Source organism: Loxodonta africana, chromosome 18, assembly GCF_030014295.1.
Source record: "Loxodonta africana isolate mLoxAfr1 chromosome 18, mLoxAfr1.hap2, whole genome shotgun sequence".
Taxonomy (NCBI): domain Eukaryota; kingdom Metazoa; phylum Chordata; class Mammalia; order Proboscidea; family Elephantidae; genus Loxodonta; species Loxodonta africana.
In genome coordinates this window covers 66,798,525-66,813,380 of record NC_087359.1, presented here as the reverse complement: position 1 = coordinate 66,813,380, position 14,856 = coordinate 66,798,525, and the positions used below count along the sequence as shown (strand labels likewise).

General features: G+C 51.1%; 1 long non-coding RNA gene across 1 annotated transcript; it reads right to left on the bottom strand.

The window, feature by feature from the left end:
- Window positions 1-1,382: 1,382 nt before the first annotated feature.
- LOC135228116 (uncharacterized) lies at window positions 1,383-14,371 on the bottom strand. Its single transcript, XR_010318436.1, has 3 exons — window positions 13,022-14,371; window positions 12,612-12,784; window positions 1,383-2,163 (listed from the first exon to the last, which is right to left on the bottom strand). It is a non-coding gene; the product is annotated as an uncharacterized LOC135228116 (long non-coding RNA).
- Window positions 14,372-14,856: the final 485 nt, after the last annotated feature.

Below are 14,856 nucleotides of genomic sequence, written 5' to 3'. Positions count from 1 at the left end.
GCGCGCACAGGTCTGCGAGCCGGCAGGGATGGCAAGAGGATCCGAGCTCTGCAGCTCTGTGCCGCGACTGGCCGCCGAGGCTGGGTTTAGCCGATGGGCGGCCGGAGGGGCAGGAGGAAGGCGGGACCCGCCCGCGAGCCCCGGGAGTGGGCGCAGCGCGGGGGGCGGGGCGTCGGGGGCGGGGCCGGTCTCGCTCCGGGTCGGCTCTGGGACAAGCCTACCCTGGAGACCCGCGGTGTGGTGCGGGTTGGGGATGCCGCAGGTCCAGGGTGCGGAGTCGCGGGGGATGTGCCGAGCCCGAGCCTTCCCTGACCCCAGAGGAGCAGCTTGCGACCTGGGGAGGGGTTATGGGCCCCCGGAAGAAGGCCCGGGTTCCCCCGTAGACTTTACTTTGGAGACAACACTCGCGGGTTATGCATTCCCTCAGGGCTCTCACCTGCAGGACCCGGCTCCTGCTGGAGGTGACGTCTCCCCTACTGCTCAAGGAGACCTGAGAGCAGCCCCAGAACTGCCGCCCTACCGTAACCTGTGCCCGTCACCGCTCTCCCTGCGCTGTGAGCAGGGCTGTCACAAACACATACTTACCTGAGGGACTTAAGGGAGGAGGAGGCAGGTGATGCGATGCCTTCCTTGTCCCTGCAATTATGTGCTCTCCCCTCCCAGCCCCACTCTGTGCAGCAAAATCTTTGTGCCCTTTCCCGTCAGTGCTCAGGAGAGGCTCCAGGTTCACCAAGGGATACCCGTTAAGGGAGCTGGGGGGAGGCTGAGGGCAGACAGGGAGGGAAAGGTGTGCTTGGGGCTGAATCTCCAGCTCCTGGGTGGGCGACTTTGGGACTAATCACTTCCCTACCCCATCAGGGTCTCAGTCACTGGTCTATACCCGGAGGGCAGGGCTCCCACCTTCATCACCTCTCAACACTCCTTTTATATCTGAACCCAGATACCCTGCTTCCAAGCCCACCCTTTCTAGAAAGGGGAAGAATGGAAACAATTACAAGAAAGGGGAAGAATGGAAACAATTGTTGCCTGAGGGTGATGGGATGATGGGCAAAGATACTGTAAGTTTCCTTGTATATTGTCAAACTAATTAAAAAAAAAAAAAAAAAAGGAGCATCCCATCCTTCTCTGTGCAAAAGCCTTTTCTGATGAACTTCTCCTCCAGGCCTGGCCCACCTGGAAGGAGGCCCGCCCAGTGGCTGGGCAGGCACAGCCCGATGACCTGCAGAAATGAGTTGTCTGGAAGGCTTGTTCCTGTCGAGTTCCACTTCCAAGGATGTTTAGAGGCCAGTCCTTGTGGACTGGCCTACACTGTCGCAAAAGCTGGATCAGATGCTGAGTGCTGACCAACTCCGCCCTCCCCGCCCCCCCCCCCAAGCCGATAGGGTAAGGAAGGAATCCTAATCCAAGGAGCCTTCCAGCAATTATTTCATGAGAAATTTGAGTGCCAAAAGGCATGCATGTGTGTGTGCTCGCGTGTGTGTGTTCCAAGTAGCCGTCTGGACAGGGCGAGCCAAACCGCTCCCGCATTCTTTCCCTGGGTGGAATCTTTGATAGAGACAGTGAGCAGCTGCAGCAATGGCTGCCCCAGACAACACTCTTAGCCCCTATAGGTTGAGCACAGTAGCCTGGAGTTCAAAGACCCTGGTCTCAGCCGGAAAAGTCCAGTTCCTAACTTTGCAGGACCCAAGGAAGGGCCATGTGAGGAAGTCTTGGGACCGGACAGCTTTATCCCTGGCCCCACAACTGCCATGCACCTGGGCAAGTGCCTGAGCATGTGCCTGGGTGGGCAGCATCAGACGGGCATGGGCAGGGGGCAGACCTTCCTGCCAGTCCTCCAAGAGAATGATGTCTGGCTGAGCTCTGGGGCAGGAACTTTCATGAGGAGGAGGAGGAGGCGATAGATAGTAGAGACTGGGTTCCCAGGACCCATCCACACTCCCCAACCTCAGGTCAGTTATCTGGTCCTTCTGATGCACCCTGAGAATATCTGCGAGGAGCTTCTTGGGGCAGGGCAGGGTTCCATCTGGAGCTGAGGTCCAGAGTGTCAAGGGCAAAGGGGCTTGCTGTGGGTTCTTGGAAAGCAGACTGTGCAAGAATCAAACCATCCTCCTTGGCACCTTTCCCTGGGCAATCAGACCACTGAGTCAGGAGCTGGAGATGAGCCTAGGAGAGAGAGAAAGATGAACCAGGAGCATGAGGAAGAGGGTCAGAGGGCCAGGAAGGGAGGAGAGGAAAGAGGGATGGAGGGAGGTGGTGGTTCTGGGGTGAGGAAGGGGCTGGACCGAGCACCAGGACACCCTATGAGCTGGCTCTGTGACAACTAGGGTGAGGCTTAGGCTGTGCTCCTGGGCCCAGGGGGCTCCTCTTGGCCCCTTCCTCGAGGCTGTCCCCCCACCCCCACTCTCCTCTGGCTCAGGTCCTGCCCAGTGCTAGGCTGTGAGGGAGGTGAGGGCTGATGAATTAGCCTGAACGCCCTCACATTCACCAGCCCTGATGTCAGCAAGGAGCAAGGCCAACCTCCCACCAAGCCTGGGGGCTCTGGAGCCTGCCGCCCTGCCCATTCAGCTCCCCCTCACCTGGCTCTGACCCCTCAGCCACCTGCTGGTTCCATGCTTTGCTCAGGTTTTAGGCTTGAAGCAGGATGTGTGACAAGGCTTACCGAGTCCCTCAGTCAGTCACCTCTCAACATCAAATTCGTGCCAGAGAGAAACTGCAAAGTCAGGGGAGGTAGAGTCACGGGCCTCAGATGGGGAAACTGAGGCTCTGAGAGGGGCAGGACTGGCTCAAGACCACGTAAGCCATGCAAAGATAGGACTGGAACCCAGGGTCCTGGCCTGGGATTTGAGGTGTTTCTCTCTCCTGCGTGCCAGTCTACGCACAGCTCCCAGGGCAGCAGACAAATTCAGCCAAGTCCAGGCAGGTGCTCCCTGCTCCCCACGTTGGCTGGAGGCTCCATGCCCCTGAAATTGCTCCTCAGAGGTCTCCAGTGACTCCCCATGGCCCTGCAGCAGTAGCCCTCAAGAACTGCTCCCTCCTCCAAGCTCTTCCGGTGGCCTCACTCTCCTGACTCAGGGGAGGCAGCCTCCCACCTCTTTGCTTTTTCCTTCCTAGTGACCTTCCTGAGTGACTCCTCTCTCAGTCATGCCTTAACTGCTGTGGTCTCCACACACCCTCCCTGGGTGGCGTCTTCCACTCCCACATGCATGGGTGCTTGCCACCTCCATGCCGAGGTCTACCCAGCCTCTCTCCTGAGCTGCTCTCTCCCCTGAAGGTCCTATGTGGTCCTCAGACGCCTCAGGCCCTGAGTGGACTCCCAGACAGGCTTACAGGGTGGGTAAGGATGTGAGCAGTGGTGTGTTCAATCCCCCACACCAGGCAGGAGCAGTGCTGCCCACTGCACAGCACCACCTTTCTCCCTCTCTGCCTCACAGGCTCACGTGCATGGGTGCACACACTCACAGGCACCCATCAGACCCATCCGCTGGAGCCATACCTGGCGTGACAACTGGCTCAGGTAAGCACTCAGTAAACACTGGTTGCTGGAAAGCCTGGGAGGAGGGGACTGATCAGAGAGCCCGTGGGACCAGCAAGATGGCTGGATGGGTGAGTGTGGGGGTCAAGGGAGGGGAGAGAGGCAAGGGTGACTCCCAAATCCTGGACTGGGCATCTGGGGGGCATAGGGATGCCATTCACTCAAGCGAGTCACAGAGAGGTTGCGTTGCAAGGAATTGTGGAGGGAATTGTGAGCTGTGTGGGGCTTACAGGGGCCATGCAGGGCCTGTCTCCAAGGTCAAAGACAGCTGCTGATCTCACTGGGGATCCCTGGGGATCCCTCCAGACCCCTCCACCAGGAAGACCTCCAGTAGAAGGGTCATGAGCCTGGCCAGAAACCATTATCTGCCAGGCCCTGATTGGCCCTGATTGCCCCTGCCCCACCCTCCCAGGAGTCCTTGATTAGCTGGCCAGGTAATAGGCCTGGAAACCAGGTTTCATAACTGGGAAAACGCATGAAAACAGCATACCCCGCCGCTCAGGGTCCACAGCTGAAGGTACCCACGAGGAGCAACCTAACTAGGTCTCAGAGAAGTGTACTCCAGGATGGAACCCCACCACCTCTGCAAACATGCCATCCCACGTTCCTCTTCCCAGATCCTGAATCCAGCCTCTGCCCCTGGAAACGGTTGCCTTGTTATGAGATCCATAGGGGTGGGGACACAGGGCTTACATTTATCTTTTCCTGCCAGGTTGCTGGGTTCAGGGGCCAAAAGGAATGATAAGGAGGGAGATCGAAGCCATGTGGGAGGCTGTGAAGGAGCAGAAGGCCCTAGAGTGGGCAGGTCTCAGAGACTCCAGGTCTCATCTCCAGCAGAGATGGGAGCCGTGCCCAGGACTGGGGCACCTGGGTCTCTGCCCTCCTCCCCACAGCTCTGCCTGGCAGGAGGGGAGCCACAGGAACCAACCCCTGAAACCTCAGAGTTCTGGGAGTTCAGAAAGAGACTCCTGCCTCCTGGATAACTCCAATTCCCTGCCACCAAACCCTACTTTCAACTCCAGCCCTCCAGCCCAGAGGACACTCTGCTGGATGGTCACTTTTGCCCTTGTGTGGAGAGTGTGGCTTTGTCTGTGTAGATGAACAATGTGGGAGTTACGGAGTCTATATATATCTGTGCACACAGCTACACATACATGCAATGTGGAGGGTATGTGCACATTTGCAAGGACTCATGTTTATAGGAGGGTTTTCTTATGCATTTACCCACAGGTAGTGAACATATATAAGTATACACACATACACAGTACATCAAAATGTGTCCTCTTCGAAAAGAGAGAGTGGAGGGAGACAGCGGGCTGTCTCATTAGGGGGAGAGTAATTGGGAGTGTGTAGCAAGGTGTACTGGGTTTTTGTGTGAGAGACTGACTTGATTTGTAAACTTTCACTTAAAACACAATAAAAATTATAAAAAAAAAAAAAGGGGGAGAGAGAGAGAATCAAGCAGAGAGGAAAGGGACCTTATACCACCAACAAAGTGCCAGGAGCAGAGTGTGCCCTTCAGACCTGGGGTACCTGTGCTGAGAAGTTCCCAGACCAGGGGAGATTGATAGCAAGGACCTTACCCCATAACCAACAGAGAAGGAAAGCGTTCACTGAGAACTGGCAACCCCTAAATTCAGACTTCCAGCCTCCTAGACTGTGAGAGAATAAATTTGTTCGGTTAAAGCCCCCCACCAAAAAAGTGTTCTCTTAGCCCACATGTGATCACATGCTTGTACGTGTCATGTGTATGCCTACGTATGCTTACGTATATTAAATGTATGTGTTGTAACGCATGTGTGAGCATTAGTGTATGCATGAGTCTGAACGTGTATGTCGTATGACCCGTCTCTGGTGAACTCTTTAACCAGACCTAGAAGTGGGCATCTGGAAGGTACAGGTCGTGGGTGCTGTGGGGCCTACTCAGCAGAGACGTTATATACAAAATTCTAAGATGTCCCTGATTTGGGGAAGGAAGTGAGGAGCAGGGCTTCGTACCCTCCAGCACCCCCAATTTTGGGGCCTCTTGGCCTCAGTGGAGGAGGACCTTCCCACCAGCCTGCCCTGAGGCCCAGCTACCCAGAGAACAAGTATCATCCATGCCCATCCCTGCTCGAGGAGCTACCCATGCTGTTCTTCCCCCCCAGAGTGGGGGCGGGGGAGGGTGTGGGGTGGAGAAGCTGCTTCTAGCCCAGATAAGGCCATTGGGCTCACATTTTCCATTTCCAGGATCCTCCCATTGGGGTCCCAGCCCCAAAGCTCCGGCAGCCTCTGCACTGACTCACCCCAGCAATCCACCTCCACCCTGGGCCCTGCAGAGCCAGGAGGGGAGACTGAGGTGCAGGGAGAGCAAGCCCTCACCCAAGGCCTCAGGCAAACAAGGGGCAGAGTAGTCACCAGCCGATTGCCCTGGGCCACTGGGGACTGGGGAAGGGGAATCTGGGGCGGGAGGGGCCAGCCTGGGGGTTGGGGGGGGCCTCCCGGCTCATATCCGGACGTTCTGGCCTCCGGAAACCCGCCCAGAGACGGGAGGAAGGAGGGCCGGCCCCTCCTCTTACAACAACAGTGCACATGTACACTCTGGCTGCCCTCTGGAGCGGCTTCCCTCAACTCAGAGGACCCTAAGACCCAGGGGGGCAAGCGGGCATTACTGGGGGCAGAACCTAAAACTCTGGGCTCCTTCTCCCCTGGCCAAGTACCTTACCCCCTCCATAACCCCTCACCTCAAGCCAGGCCCCTCATCAGCCCAGCCTGAGCCAGCCCTCCCCTCTCTGCTTCCCAGAGAAGGGGCTGGGAAGGGGCTATTTATAGGGCCTGGCTCAGTGGCTTCTGGGACAAGAAAAGCCCATGCTCCAGGCTAGTGCTCACTGGGACTTCCCCAGGGGCCCCTCACAGGCTGTGCAGTGTCCTCTTTCACCCCAGCAAAAGGCCACATCCGTCAGAACTGGCGATGGGGGTGGGAAGGACCTGCGGAGGGGTGGGGGATGGAGCCTTTTGCAACCCATTGACAAGCTGGGCTTCCTCAGAAGCATTTTGGAGACTAACTGGGGCTGGGGCCTTGTAGGGGAGGTGCCCAGGGGCACCAGCCCCTCCTTGGGGAGGCCTAGGGAGTGAAGACCAGCATCAGTGCCCACCAGGCTGCCACTTCCCCCAACCAAGTCCCCAGAGAATCTCACTAAACAAAGCTGACCCCCTCCCCAGTGAATCCTCCCCACCAACAGGATGAAGTCCATGCTCCTTAGCATGGCACACAAGACCCTTCCTAACCAAGCCCCACCCAATTCTCTACCATCCCATCTCTCGGTTGCCGAACACCCAGCAAATGCCCAAAGCCCATTCACACTTCTGTGATTGGGCCTGTGCAGGTCCCTCTGCCGGCAGCATCCCTTCCATTTGCCATCTTGCTCATTCTTTAGTTCTCCAAATGCTGACTTTTAAATGCTGCCTCCTCCAGGAAGCCCCCCTGGGGAAGCCTGTCACCACTCCTCATCTCCACTCCTCCCTATCGCCACTGAAATAAATCCCTCCCTTTCCTTCCCTTGCTCCTCCAACACTGGCTTTCTGTTTCTCTTGAGCAATGATTTTGTTTGGATATGTCCATGTGGGCCACCCCCCCCACCCCCACCAGGCTAGGAGCTCCTGAAAGGGTAGGCACTTATCTCATTCATCTCTCTGTCCCCATTGCCTAGCTTAAGTACCAACCAATGCTTGTTGGATCAGTAAATGCTGGGGGACAAGTGCTGAATGAATGAGTGAGTGAGTGAACTAGTGAAGGAGCAATGAATGGATGACCAAGAGAGCAAGGGAGGAAGGAAAACAGGAAAGGCCCCCTCTGTAGCTGCTGAGCCCCGGTGGGCAAGAAGGCAGCCAGGGCAGCCCAGGCCAGGTCTCAGTGACATGGCTCCACCCTGGGCAGCTGCCAGATCGGTCACTCTCATTCTTTCCAGATCAAAGTTCCCCCAGGGAACAGTCCGGAACCTGACACTGGCACTGGGGGGTTGGGCCAGCTGGCCACATGCAGTGGGAGGGTACCGAGAGGCAGGGCACCTGTCCCCAGCTCTAGGGACATCAGGCCAGCAGCCCAGAGAGGGGACTGAACACTGTATACACACCTACTCCCAGGCCCAGCCCCCACCCCACTGCAGCCCCACCCTCTGATGGACAGTGAGAACTCCGAGCACTAGGTCCCTCTGCCCCAGACTCCCCAAGACTCCAAGCTCCCCAGGGCCCTGGGGGCTTGGCTCCTTGCACCCCCACCCTCTTTCAACTGCTCTGACTCCCCTCCCCCACCCCCAATCTCTCTCACCTTCACCCTCAGACACCTGGTTGCCTCTCTCTCTGTCTCCAGTCTTTGTGTCTATTGTTTCCTTGTTCTCACTCCTTTCTGCCTCGACTTGATTTCTCGCTTTTTCTATGTCTCTCTGTATCCTTTGTTCCCACTCAGTCCTTGTGTCCCTGCCTCTCTGTCTCACTCTCCAGCTTTCTGTCTCTGGATCTCTCTGGACCCAGAGAAGGACAATGGAGTGACATGTTGCCTTTCTTTTATGGAAGGAGCCCTGTCCAAGTCCCTGTAGTCTGCAATGAACAGACTGAAGGTAGGGTGGGAGACGGCAGACCCCATGGCCCCTGCTGAAGCCAGCTTGATTGGTACCCTCAGGACACTGTGTCTGAGCCAGGCCCAGGCCAGCCCAATGGCCACATGCGAGCAGGCAGGGAAGAAGGGGGCAGAGCTGACCTGGTGCAGGAGGCCAGGTGTGACTGGGCCAGGTCCCTGAGTGTGCTGCTCTTCTGTCCTCTCTCCTCATCCCACTCCTAGATGTGCAAAGTCATGCCACTGTCAGCGTTTGACTATGCCACAACTCCCATGTGAAAGCTCACACACAGATACACACACATAGTACAGAGTAGTAGTTGAAAGCACAGGACTCTGGAGCCCAGTCATGGCTTCACTACTCTTTGCGCCTCAGTTTTCTTACCTGTAAAATGGAGACCATAATGAAAACCCTAATCAATACCCCTTTCCCCCTTTCTTTGTCTTCCTAACCACGAACTTGTTTTGAGCAACATTTTTCAGGAAGTTGCAGCGGGTAGTGGCTCCATCCATTGAACTGGCCCCAGCTACACCTCGAAGCATGTGCAGATTGAAGAGATCACATCCTTCAACTGACCCCGGACCCAATTGTCACCTGAAAGAACAATATCTCCCAGCCCATGATTTCACCTGATTCCATTTTAGAGACGAAGGCTCCCACTACACGCACAGCTGACGGAAGATGACTTAATATCTCGACCTCCAGCTATGGGCCTGGGTGGGCTAAGGGCGGGGAGTTCCGGGTACCAAACTCAACCCCCAACGCCATTGGAAACAAAAAGCTCCCCAGCCTCCTCAGACGGTGAGCATGTGGCCTTTTGGTTGCTAGACCCCCACGTTGCTCCTTGTATGTGCAGACAATAAACTTGCCACTTTCTGTTTCCCTTGCAATTAATGTCTGTCTTATTTCAATTGGCTGATAAGACAGCACAAGAACCCGAGTGGCATTCGGTTACGATAATAATAGTATCTGCTTCCTACGATTGTTGTTAGCTGTCATCAAGTCAGCCCCCAACTCATGGCAACCCACGTGCAACAGAAGGGATGGAACCACTGTGATCCACAGGGTTCTCACTGGCTGGTTTTCAGAAGAGGTCACCAGGCCTTTCTTCCTAGTCCAATTTAGTCTGAAAGCTCTACTGCAACCTGTTCAGCATTATAGCAACACCAAAGCCTCCACTAGCAGATGGGTGGTGGCTGTGATGAGGCGGATTGGTTGGGAATTGAATCCGAGTCCCCACATGGAAGGTGAAAATCCTGCTGCTAAAATCACCAACTGTTACAAGGATTAAATTAGTTAAGGCCCATAGAACAATGTCTGGCACATAGTAAGCACTACATATAAGGTTGCTATGAGCTGGAATCGACTCGACGGCAACAGGTTTGGTTTGGCTTATGTATATGTAAATATATCTACAATATATGTATTATATATACACAATAAGTACATGTATATACATATAAACCAAACCAAACCCATTGCCATTGAGTCGATTCCAACTCATAGGAGCTGCTGGTAGATTCAAACTGCCAACCTTTTGGTTAGCAGTCATAGGTCTTAGCCACTGTGCCACCAGGGCTCCCTGTATATATGGATATATATACACAGATTAATATAGATATGATATATGAAAACCCTGGTGGCATAGTGGTTAAGAGCTACTTCTACTAACCAAAAGGTCAGCAGTTCGAATTCACCAGGTGCTCCTTGGAAACTCTGTGGTGCAGTTCTACTCTGTCCTACAGGGTCGCTACAAGTTGGAATCAACTCGACAGCAGTGGCTGGGTATATATAACATATATATACATAAATTAAATTAAATTAATATATAAATACACATACATGCTTAAATCTTGGCTCTCAATAGAAACTAGAGGTTGCTTTCACCTTTATCCTGTTGCCTCAGGCTGAGCTGGACCCTGGTCACCAACAGATCCAAACAGGCCTGATCTGAGTAGCTGTAATTCAGGTTGAGGAATAACATACAGCTCTGGGGTGTGTGTAAAACATGCACACAGATCTGCCTGTGCCACAAGATGTAGTTCACAGTGGCCATATCACAGGTAGAGGTGTCACACTGCTTGTGGTTAAAGAGGCTTGAAACCGTCTCTTGCTACAAACACAGAGACATGGAGAAAAATCAGTAATCTTACAAATGTGATCAAATGTGAGACGGACATGTTTGCAGACAAGTAGTGGAGACTTTCCCTGAAGAGAAAGGAGACAGGAGCCACAGGGGAGAGCAGGGGCTGAAGCTGGCACTGCCCAGGGTGCCAGGAAAAAAAAAAAATGGCTGAACGTGTGTAGTGTGGGCCATGGGATAGATGCTAAGCAGGGCTGGGCCTGAGCCTGGCTGGCATCCGGGCCCAGGCTGCCAGTTGGAGAACATAGACCAGAACAGCTACAGCCACTCTTCAAGGTCGTGGCAAAAACCAAGTCACGAGCCCGTGGTTGTACCCTCCACAGAGCCACCAAGCTCACAGGGACTGTCCCACATGAAGTAAAAGCCCATAGTAGAAACTTCTAAGAAAACCCTGGTCTGGAACCAGGCCCAAGACAGACCAAACTGAGGCCACTAGAAGACAGCCTTGGGTTTTATGGAATCTTGAGGTAACCTCACAATCACGAATCACAGAGCACTGAGGAAGATCAACACCATGGAAACAAACTCAGCAAACAGAAAAACTTAACCAAGACCAAAAAAATCAAACCCACTGCCATCGAGTCAATACCGACTCATAGCGACCCCACAGGGTTTTCAAGGCTGCAAATCTCTACGGAAGCAGAGTGCCACATCTTTCTCCTGTGGAGCCACTGGTGGTCAATCACTTTAACTACTGCACCACGAAGGCTCTTTGCAGAAGAACTTACAGTTGAGAAAATAAAGTTCTAAGGCAATTTGAAAAGGACTTTAAAACAGGTATCTTTAAAATCCTCAAAGAAATAAAAATGGAAAAGCAACCATGGAACAAGAAAAAGAGGGCATGAAATAAGAACAGGACAAATGACAAAGATTTCATTAGAAATTTGGTAAATTAAAAGTACAGTTGAAAAAAACTCACAGTGGGCTGAATATCTGGAGAGTGACTGAATGAACTAGAAGACTGGATTGAGAAAATATCCCAGAATTAAAACTATCCCAGCATTAAAACCTCAAAAAATGGAAAATACAAAAGAAAAACTAGACACAAGGAGACTGAAAAGTTGGACAAAAATTAGAAACAGATCTATCCAGAAATGATAGAAAGGTGGAGAGAAATTGCTAAAGAGGTAATGGATGAGAATTTTCTAGAAATTAAAAAAAACATAAATTCTTAGAGTGAGGAAAATCTTACCGTGTGCCAAGTATGACAACAAAAAAATCCATATCTAGTTTCAAGTTTCAGTAAAACTTCAGTGCACCAAGGATGAAGAAAAAACTCTAGTACCAGAGAAAAAGGCCGATTACCCAAAACAGGGAAAAAAATCTGACATCAAAGTGCTCATCAGCAACACTGAAATCCAGAAAGACATAAGATAATATTTTCAGAAAGGGAAATAAGTTCGAACCTAGAGCTGTGCACAAAGCTATACTCTCCTTGAAGAATAATGGCAAATTAAATATATTTTCAGACATAACTTAAAAGAAAAAATGAACCTACAGAGAAGCAGTGAGATGTAAGGAGCAATACTAAGCAAAAAAATCAGTTAAGCATATTGGTAAAGGTAGTCCCCGACTTACGACTCATTTGAGTTACGACAAACTGCTCTTACGTATATCCATTTTGTTCTTTAGTAATATGTTCTTTTTACAACATTGCAGTGCGTAATTTGCTGATGTTATCATTCTCATGTCAATTCCCAAAGACAAATAAAGACCAGATTTATAAAGATATTGATAATGAAAAGCAATAATAATGAAAACTTAAAAAAAAAAAAAGATGAAGCGTTTGACCCATGTCAGAACCAACTTACGATGGAGTCATCGGAATGGAACCCCGACGTAAATCGGGGACTACCTGTAACCATTAATTGTGTTATGTTTAGTTACCGGTTGAGTCCCTGGGTGGTTTCAATGTTTATTGCGCTTGGCTGCTAACCAAAAGGTTGGAGATTGGAGTACACCCAGGTTTCCTCAGAAGAAAAGCTTGATGAGCTACTTCTGATACATCAGCCATTAAAAATCCTACAAAGCACAGTTCTACTCTGTCACACATTAGATCGTCGCAAGTCAGAACTGACTCCACGGCAGCTAGTAGTGGTGGTTAGTTACTGGTACTAAGGTGAGAGTTGAGAGGGAAGACCGTGGAGGGCAGTCAAGGTTCTCGTATTTCAGTGCTACTGGTATTCCAATCCACGGTCCTTCCTCTCTCACCCTCACCTCCAACTGCAGCCGAAACTCCAGCCAGTCGTTCCTGGAGGTCTCACAGTAACAGATTCTCGCCACCAGTGTATTTCCCTTTCTGCTCTAGGACATCTGGGTCAATGCCTCCAGAGGCAGCCCTCACCCAATGGAGGATGGGAGCTGATGGCTCCATCTTCGGATGGACAATTCCACACACTCCTCAGAAGGTCCCCCGCAGGATGGAGCCTAAAATGCCCACAGTAGAGACCTCGTTAACTGGCTTTCTCTTCACCTCTCACTCTCCTGGTCCTCTCTCCAGCTCCTGGGGTTACCTCCCTGTAAAATGGTGGTAGCAATATTAGCGTCAGAACCTGCCTAACTTCAGGGGATGTAATGTAACTCAAGATAAAGTCCAAAGCTGATCTCCATGAGGTGGAGGTCAGACACACCTCCACTCTCCAAACTTTTTACCAAATTCTGACACCAGCCGCCCTCCCCACAGCACTCTCTATTTCTCTGCTGGATTCCATAATCCGTTGCAGTGGCCACACGGAACTCATGGACCATACTTACAGTTAAGTGGTTTATTAAGGAAGTAACACGGTACAACTCAGGATCAGGATCAACAGGCCACAACTCAGGGTCAGTATGAGGAAGCATGTAGGCGAAGTCTTCCTTCTTCAGTACAAGACAGCTCTCTCAGCTCCTCTCGGGCCCCAGAGGACAGGCTCCTCTTGGCCCTTTCTTCAGTCACCACCAGCTCTGCTGTTGGGACCCTTCTGGACCTCTCGCTGTCTTCAGCGTTACAGCCGTTGCCCCATGTTATAGCTCTTTTAGGAGGTTCCTTGCCTCCTCTCTCTCTTGCTGTTCCTTCTCTCTCCTTTCTTCCTTTTCTGCTTCTTCCTGCTGCCTCTATTCCTGCTTCTTTCTGTCTCTGAGACTTCTGTGGGGCTGGCTGCATATGTACGCAACTCCCTGCCAATTTCAAGGCATGGCCTCTCCCAGGGGTGGGGGTGGGGGCCACAAACGGACTAATCCCCTCGGTAGGCCACAGACACTTCATTTATGTAGTAGGCTCAGACACTTCATTTGCATAGTCTATTTACCAATCCCTGTAAAGTGCGTACCAATCCCAGGGCAGGCTGCAGCCCAGGACCAGACAAAAACTGTCAGACCAAGTTGTTTATAGTTTACCCAGGAAATGTCAACCAGTCTGGACCAACGTAACAAACCCTCTGGGGTAAAAAAAAAAGGGCAAAACAACTCCTCAGGGTTGAGGGGAAAAATCTCCAAAGAACCAAGGGGAAAGGCCACATAAAGGAACTCATTTTACCACACACCCAGATAAACTTTCTGCAGACAAGTCCTTATCTCAGTTTTGCTTTCATGAAGACTCTAAGCCAAGAAGCTAAGATCCGTGTCTTCTTCAGGAGGATCACACAGACACTGATGGATTTCCCTAATTGAGACATAATCCATACATATAACATTCACCCTTTTTAAAGCATACAGTTCAGTGGTTCTTAGTATATTCACAGAGTTGTACAACCATCACCATTATCTAATTCCACATCATTTTCATCACCTCACAAAGAAACCTGGACCCATAATAGCGTCATTCCCCACTGTCCCCTTTCCTCAGCCCCTGGCAACCACTAATCTACTTTCTGTCTCTATGGATTTGCTTATTCTGGACATGTCGTGTAAATTAAACCATACCATATACAGGCAGTCCCTGGATTGTGAATGGGTTCCATTCCTAAATCTGCCTTTCAGTCCAATTTGTACGCAAGTCGGAACAGTTAGGTATGGTTTGTATCTAACATCAGTCAGTCAAATGTTTGTCTTAGCATATAGTGTACCTTTCTACGCATAAATTTTTTAAAAAAATACTTCCAGATACAATAAAACACTTTTAACATAATAATATAGTAATAATAATAGTATTTTGATGCGTGCACCAAGTTACTACAAACCATTGTATGTACCTCAAATTTTGAATATAATAGGCTTTAGGGATTGGTTCGTAACCACAGGTTGTGTGTAAGTCTGCCATTGGTAACCCGGGGACCGCCTGCATGGCCTTTTGTGCTTGGCTTCTTTCACTCAGCGTGTTTTGTAAGGTTCATCCATGTTGTAGCATGTGTTGGTACTTTATTCCTTTTTAATGCCTAATAATATTGTACGGATATTCCACATTTTGTTTATCCTTTCTCTGTGGGTGGATATTTGGGTTGTTTCTACTCTTTGGCTGTATGAACAATACTGCTGTGAACATTTACATACAAGTTTTTGTGTATTTTCAGTTCTCTTAGGTATTTACCTAGAAGTGGAATTGCTGAGTTATATGGTAACTCTATGTTTACACTTTTGAGGAGCTTTCAGACGGTTTTCTGAAGCTACTCTAC